Here is an 8492-nt window from a genome sequence, read left to right on the forward strand (position 1 = left end):
GGGCAGTGACTGCGGGTTTCTCATGCATTACATTGGTCAAAAGCAAACAGTTTCACAAGGAGTTTAGCCCTAATCCTGAGGTGATACCAGGGCAGAACCTGGATGGGGGGACCAGCAGGGGAAGGTCCACTTCTGGATGGTACTGAAACAACGGTCCAATTACACCTGGACTCTGAAGGCCTATGTCGTGAGGCGACAGGCCAGTGGAGGTCAGTGAAGATGTCTGACCATCAGGCAAGCATGTGACCTGAGGCTGCTCTCTCATTGGGTTCTGTTGGGGTCAAGCCATGGGGCGCACCTGCCACGTCACGGTCCTGACAGAAGAACAGCCATGCACTCTCCCAGATGGAGCTGGATCTTGGTCGGCAGGGAGGAGGTGTGTCCTGGTATCGACCCAAACTGTGGGTGTCCATCCATTGAATGGTCATTTACCTGGAACACATCACCCACTCACTTGAGGCTCCTACTGTGCCTTTAAGTTGCATCGGTCGATGACTTTGAGAAGAGTTCCAAGGCTGGAGGTCACTTCTGGAAGATGCTGGATCGTTGGGTGTCAGGTCATGGGTTTGGTGCTGTCACATCAAACTATGTCCAACAGGTGCAATGACCTGGAAAACCCTACAAAGTCAAATGATAATGGTTTTCACTACTGACTGACAGGTGTCTCAGTAGGCGCCCACTGGCCCATGTGAATGGCTGAAAACTGCCATTCGATGGAGCAGCAGGTCTGGACTCCGGAATGAGCGCAGGAGACGTTGGGAAGGTGGAGATCCAGGAAAATGAAGATGGTTTGAGCGAAAAAGAAGGGCTGCAACACACCAACCTGAGTCACACTCCCAGCAGCAGGCAGGCCAGCATCAGCACACATCTGATGACAAGTCGGTGACCTCAGGTCTTCTGTCTCGAATCATCGACTTCATGGAACCTTTGAGCAAGCTTTACTTGGCCATGAAGACAGTGACGGCTCAGGTGACCGCAGCCAGGACAACCAGGAGCCTTGGCGAGGAACTGAAAATGCAGTTTTAATCCAGAAGGCCTCGCACCAACTGACCGAGTTTGGTGGCAGACGCCTGAGATCAATGCAGTCACATATCTGTTCTTCTGATCCAGTTCTCTCTTCCTTCCAGGTTCTCCTCTCAGACACGTGGCACCAGAGTCAAGGATGGACACTTCCCGTCTCTGGGAAGGGAAAACTATAACGCTCCGTCCAGATCCTTTATCTGCTGGATCAAATGACGCACAAGAAGTTACAAAACCCGAGGAACTTTTATCCTGGTTTGGAGTCCAGCCATGACACAGTTGCAGCTTGTGTTGGCTGCAAAATAAAACATCCGTCAATCATCTTCATAATCCTCTGAGCTGAGGAATGAGGACTTAAGGTCCAGAGGAGCACCTGAGAACAATCGATCACGCTCCGTGTGACGTGTTGTTTTGTCTTCTAAAAGCTGCTCTGGGAGCAGCGAGGGAAGATGGCACCGGCTGAACATCAAGCCCGAGCCCTTCATTCTGCTCCGTCCCAGCCGGCAGATTTCACAATCGAACATCTGCATGTCATCCTGACCCAGATGTGCTGTTTGTGTTGGTCAGCATGCAACATAAACCACCAAATAAATCGTACTACTCAGCAGAAGTTAAGTGCAAAGAGCGCTTGTTTGGCGTGATGAGTGATGAAGAAGAGCTGTGGAAAACAAGAGGGGCATGTTTTCTCATCAAATAAACCAACAAGCTCGCAGCTCGAGAGCTCGTGAGCTCGTGAGCTGCAGGCAGCTGGAGGAGCAGACCATGAATGACTTGAGTTTGGGACTTAAAACTGAGTTTCTCAAGATAACAAGCCTCCATCCAGGCGTGTCTGAAAACTTCAACTGAATTCAGTCCCTCCAGGATTCCACTTTTTTCTTCATTGTTTGCCAAAAACGCCTGATTTGGCGGCAGATTTTTTTTTAAACTGTGTTGAAAGTTGCAACCACTTATGGTTCTGGAACAACATGACTGGAAATAAACACCTTTGCTTGTTTTTAGCCTAAAAAAGCTGCAGGCTGCACTTATTTTCACAAAACATAGTTTATTTGCATGGTTCATAAACATTCGTTTTTTAGAGTATTTCACGTGCAAAGAACACACACACAAAACAAATGCATAAATATATGACAAGCTATGTGAAACACTGATGCTAAAACAAGTCCATCTTTTCTAAAATGATGTTCCGTGAGTAGTTTCCGGGCTGCCCATGTGTAGTGAGCGCTTGTTGTGTTGTTCCAGAGCTTCTCACAAGGGCGGAGCCTCATGAAGGTTTGGATGGGCAGAGTCTGAGAGGTGAAGGTGAGTTGTTCAGCGGCTCAGTAACGCCAATGAAAACAGTAGCTGCTGCTCTGTTCCACAGGGTCGGGATGTAGAGGGTCAGAAACAGCCTGGAGAGAGATGGAGCTGGTGGTCGGCCATGTTTGTTTACGTCCGCCCCGTATAGTGTTCGGGTGACGCAGCACACGTGAGTTCCACTTTTCACTTCCGTCTATTCTACATTTCGACCATGGGAATTTGGACATCTAGCAATGGATTCTGAATCATCTGAATCTTGGCGGCCATATTTGTGGGCAAATGTGAGTGTTAGGTGTCGCACCTCCCTCAACAAGAAGGGAGGGAATATGATGCCGCATATGCCGTGTATAGGGCGGGGCTAAAGGAGTCTCAAGTGATTCGTGGAATTGGCGGGAAAGTCGCGGTCATTGTACAAAATTGCGTTAATAGCTGCGATGGTGAGATCGCCATCTTCTGGTGGGAGTGTGAACTACGGTTTTCAAAAGATAGGTCAGGAGTCTTCGACGTGGGCAGCGCTGCGTCCTCCGCGACAGCCTCTGACCTCACCGAGTTCTTGAACACAAGAGGATGTGATGTGTTTTCCAGGCATGTTTCCGGGTGTTTCTCCCACAGCAGGTTCCGATTAGCGCAACTCTGGCCTTGATTGCTCTTCTTCATAAATCAGAAGTAAGTATTGGAGCTCTTCACTGCTCATTAAGCGATTAGCGCAGCTCAGATGAGTAATTGTCTAATGCCACGTTAGACATCAGCGCGCATAACTCGCGGTCGGGTCCCAAAAGAGATGCTTCATAAAACGGCATCAGTCTTGTTAAAGACTTTTAAAGGTTAATACCTTCACCATATGACTTCATCCTCTCGCTCAGCGACGCTCAGCCAAACAGAAATGAAATCCTTCTGTGAGGGCTGGCAAGGCCAGACTCACGTGGCCCGGGTCCAAACTTGTCGTAATCGCAGGCAGCAGGACCTTCGCAGTCGCGGGCCAAGGTTAAACTTGGCATGTTGAAATTCAGCAGATGATTCGTCTCAGCCAGGAACGCGTCACATTATGGAGCAAAGTGTCCGTTCAGCTTCGATTTAAGGCAAAAAATGGATGAGCAGCGTCGCTCTCCAGAACGCTCCCCGGGCGAAGGCGCCGAACAGCATCAGCGCATATGTGTGAGAGTCTCCCGAAACATGAAAAAGCAGCTCCATCTTGGTTGCATTTCCATCAAGGTATGCCTTTGTGAGTTCTTGGCAGCCGACCCGGGGATTATTCCTGGGCACATTTCATCCTCGAACATCTCGGTATGAATCTAAGCTAAACAGAAGGGTGAGACCACCCAAAGCAGCGGCGGGACCCGCCGTGTTTGGACGACACGTCCCACTCTGGTCCCGCTCCTTCAGCCGTGAGTGACTTTGATCCCAGCTTCATAATCGCTGCCATGTTTTGGCCTTTGTCTTGTCTAAATTACAGTGAGGAGCGCAACCTCAGACGCCCACTCCCACACACTCTTAGGTACTTACCATATCCCATAAAGCAACACATGCTTCTGCTTAATCTGAAACTTTGAACCCACTGATTGCGTTTAATGGGGAATAAAGCTCCAGATCTGAGCCTGTGATAGAGCAAGAGCTCGACCAGTTGGTTTCAGGAGATCGAGCCATGGAGGGAACATATCCCTGCTCAGCTGAGAACATCCCTGACACGCCTGGCCGAGGCTCTTTAAATACTCCAGCTGTTTCTATTGTTCTCCGTCTGGACCGGCTTCAAATCATGTTGTCCAAACGCAAGCAAGGAGTGCAGTGTTGCCTCATATGTTCGCGCATTCTTCACGCAGTGAGGAGGAAAATGGAGTTCCCCTCATTTGAGAGGAGGCGAATGTCATCCCGCTGCATTGGGGAGCGTTTCAATAATCCCGCTCGTAATTCAAAACAGCAACTGTTGCTTTCAGGAAAATGCTAATCTCAGCTTTATTTCTAAGCTCTATCCAAGCATAAGTCATAACATTATGACCGCGCTTATTATCGTCTAAGTCCCTCTTTTGCTGACAACACCAGCCTGACTCACCGACTCTGTGGAGGTGTATCTGGCACCAGGACATGAGCAGCAGATCCTTTAAGTCCTGCGAGGTGTGGCCTCCAGGGATCAGCAGTGTTTGTCCAGTGCATCCCACGGAGGCTTGGTTGGACTCAGATCTGGGGAATCTGGAAGCCAAGTCGACACTTCAAGGCAAATGTTTGGTTCCACAAGGACAGCTGCACTCAAGTCTGCAGTTAAGAGTCAGCACAGTGAAGAACTCAAGAACATCGCCACCTGCCGTGACCCTACCTGAGCACTCTTCAGGAGCTGTGTTTTTCTTGTTCAAGGCGCTGTCTTTAACAACAAGGGATGGTGGGTCACGTGCTGTCAGTTCACTACCAAACAAATCTCAAGTCTTTGTTCATACATCAAAGGTCAGCATTGGTCCTCCAGGACCATGTCTTCACCTCCAGTGAAATGGAAGCTTAACCCTGGAGAAGCCGAGTCCATTTTAGGAAGCAGCAATTACCTGTTGGTTCTCCAGGGTAAATGAATGAGTGAGCTAATTATAGAATGAGAACATGAAAGGAAGGATGGTTTGTTGAAAGTTGGAGAAAGACTAAATATAGAGGAGGGAGGAGAAGGTGAGATGCATGAAAGAAAGGAAGGAATGATGGGTGATGGAAGGAGAAATACCGTAAATACCGAACGCATCGAAATATTAGCCCCGCCCACTAAATTTTAGACGTAAAATGGATCTTGTTCATAGATGAGCCGCAGCGGTCTGTAAGCTGCAGGTGCAGTGGTGCTGTCTGCGCCGTAGAAAGGTCACTGGTGCACTCGGCTTAAACGTGCATGAGGAGCACTTCTAAAGCAGTTTTGAAAACTGGCTGCAGCACGGAGACTGACTCATGAAACAAACCGGACAATGTTCTGAACTTGGATCATGAACTCCTCACATCTTTTATTGACATTTAAGCGCTCAAAATGTGCTGTTTTCGGAAGTTCGGACACCACAGTTGGTCTCAGGTGTTGCCGCTCCTCTCTGGTCCTCCAGGAGATCAGCTCTGTGCGCAGAGCTGCAGACACTGTGGACTCAATATTTTGGCAGCATGACGCTCCTCAGCCTTTTAAAACCCATATATTAGCAGCGTCGCTGTATTAGCCGCAAGGTTCAGACCCTGAGAAAAAAGTAGCAGCTTATAGTCCGGAAATTACGGTAGATGGATGATGAAAAAAGATATAAGAGAAATGAGCAATGGATGGATAAGAAGATCCAAACGGGGATGGATGTGTGGATGAGGGAAATGGATGGTTGAAAGTAAGACTAGAGAGCAATAGAAGAAGTGGATGAAGGAAAGTGGCTGAAAAGAAGAACAGATTTCAGCATGAAAGGAGGAAGACTGGAGGCATGTTAGTGGGATGAAGTGAGGGATTTGTAACTTGTAGGGGAAGATGGATGGATGTAAAAAGAAAGGGATGAAAAAGGAAGTAATGAATGAGGATTGGCAAGCGATATAAGAGGGAAAGAGAAGGGGGCACGTTAAAGACAAGTGGACTCTAATAAAGATCTACGTTGATGAGCTGACAAGAGCACTGGAAATGTTTATGGATGGAGTGAAGTAAAGGATGTGTGAAGGGGTGACTCAGTCATTGGATGGGTGGAAGAAGTGGGTCGTGAGGAGAGGAGGAATAATTGAGCCAGCGAGGAATGAAGTGTGGAAAGGCTCTCAGCCCTGAAGAAAGAAGGAAACGAAAAGTTGCGAGGTCACTGACGGAAGGTCATCGCCGAGTCTGTCTTGGTTGTTTTCCTTCTGTCAGGACCTCCCGAGAGACTCCGAGCTCACCGTCACGTGTCAGCTTTACACAACGCGCTGAGCTCGGATTCACTGAAAATCACCCAGTCAGCAGGAATCTGCTGTTGGTCCGACTGCAGACGCCACATCAAATGTTGTTTTCTGCTCTTCCTTTTTATTGAGTCCAGATTCTCTCGTCCACTTCATGACAGATCCGCTATTAAGGGCCAGTTTTTTCACTTTGCTGTGGGAGATATAAAAGTAGCGCAAAAGAATTTGAACCCAAAACAGTGGGGTTTTGAAAAAAAAAACAGCTTGTGGAGAGAAAAGAGCTTTGGAGTACAGAGCGAGGGCCTTTGATGACGCATCACGACGGCTGACAGGACACAGGTGAGGAGCGACCCGAGCTCGTGCGCCTGTCTCACCCTGATGGTCCCAGGTTTAGAGGAGCGGATCTGTCTCACCCTCATGGTCCCAGGTTTAGAGGAGCGGATCTGTCTCACCCTCATGGTCCCAGGTTTAGAGGAGCGGATCCGTCTCACCCTCATGGTCCCGGGTTTAGAGGAGCGGATCAGTCTCGCCCTCATGGTCCCAGGTTTAGAGGAGCGGATCTGTCTCACCCTCATGGTCCCAGGTTTAGAGGAGAGGATCTGTCTCGCCCTCATGGTCCCAGGTTTAGAGGAGAGGATCTGTCTCGCCCTCATGGTCCCTGGTTTAGAGGAGCGGATCTGTCTCACCCTCATGGTCCCAGGTTTAGAGGAGCGGATCTGTCTCGCCCTCATGGTTCCAGGTTTAGAGGAGTGGATCTCCATCCCAGAAACGGGTCGTCGTTCCCAACCCTTGCCCACTCAGATACCTCTGATCTGAGGAGCAGGATCGGATCCATCACTGAAACAGCTCGATCATGTTTCCGCCTCCTGATGTGTGTGACATGGACTTGTCAAAACCAAAAACTTCCCACGAGGAAGGTTCCTGAAGCCAAGTGTTGTTTTTGCGTCGCCGTCCGGCACAAATCCCTCGATGAAACACCACTGTAATCGCAGGCTTGAGGGGAAAAATCCAATATTTCCACTGGCTCAGATCCAGCTCTCATCTTCTGTGTGTGACTCGGTGAGATGGAATACTTGACTCGCCGTCTGAAGCAAGGCCTCCCATGGTAGACGCTGACCTTCTTCTCAAGGCCCCTGACATACATAAGTCATCAGAACAATTCAGAGTTTCCACCTTCTCACTCGCAGCTGCTCTCAGTGACTCGTCCGCCAGTGTCATCGCTGTGGAAAATATCTGCACTTGCATGTCTGAAATGCAAATCCACGGCACAGTAGAGTTGGGCCACGTTCATCGCTGACCACCCGTCTCACCTGGACCAGCAGCAGATGTGAGCGTCCCCCAGAACGTCACACGCCTCTGGTGTACAGTGGTTTTCCTCATGACTGTGTGATTGAATCATTTGGGGATCCAGCTGCGGACAGACACGACCTCACGCACCCACATTAATAAAGACAATATTGAGTCACTGTGCAATCTGGATTCATGAAGTAGGAAACTGGAGAAAAAGTGACGCCGGCACAGGGCAGGCGGTTCAGCTCGGTTCCACCCGAGCCAGATGCCAGATCGAGCTGCCAAGCCACACCACCCTCAGCACCATGTGAGGATTAGCATTTTCAAGGTACAAGTACTGCGAAACTGGTGAAAAAACAACAACAGTTTAATGGCATAAGAATATGCCATTAAACTGCGAGCCACATTTTTTAATGTGAATGAATGTGGTATATTAGTGAATCAAATGATGGAGCCCTACATACATTTAAACAACAAAATATTGTTTATCTAGCATCAGTTTGACAGTAGCACAATAAACCACCATGGAGACTATAGTCAAGTTTTATATCACCTGATTTCAACTATAGCTCTTTTAATGTCTGGAAAGTATTTGCTTAAGAATTTAAATTTTACAAGAATTTCAAGTCCATTCAGAGTGGTGGAAACCCTGGACATTGTGTAGTGAAAAACCTCCCTGAACCAAAGCAAACAGATTTTTTTTTTTTTTTGCTTTGGTTCAGGGAGGATTCCTCCATGTTTGTTGTTGTTGTTCTCATCCTAGCTGCCACGTGTCTTGTGCATCAGTGGGATCAGTGGAGCAGGAACTCCTGCACTGACAAAGGTTCCCTGTTGTCTGGAGAGAGAACTGTTCAATTAAATTATATTTTCGTTGTCATTAATTAATCGTTATTAATTTGTTCAATTCCCACCACTACTTAAAAGACGTCCCTCCATTTGCTAAAAGGTCATTTATAAAGTGGGATGAGATATTTTGAGTAAAAATATGGAGAAAAACCTGGTAAGATTTTGAGATTTTGCAGTGAGAAATAGATGGGCAC

Source organism: Synchiropus splendidus, chromosome 17 (genome assembly GCF_027744825.2).
Source record: "Synchiropus splendidus isolate RoL2022-P1 chromosome 17, RoL_Sspl_1.0, whole genome shotgun sequence".
In the NCBI taxonomy this organism is placed as follows: domain Eukaryota; kingdom Metazoa; phylum Chordata; class Actinopteri; order Syngnathiformes; family Callionymidae; genus Synchiropus; species Synchiropus splendidus.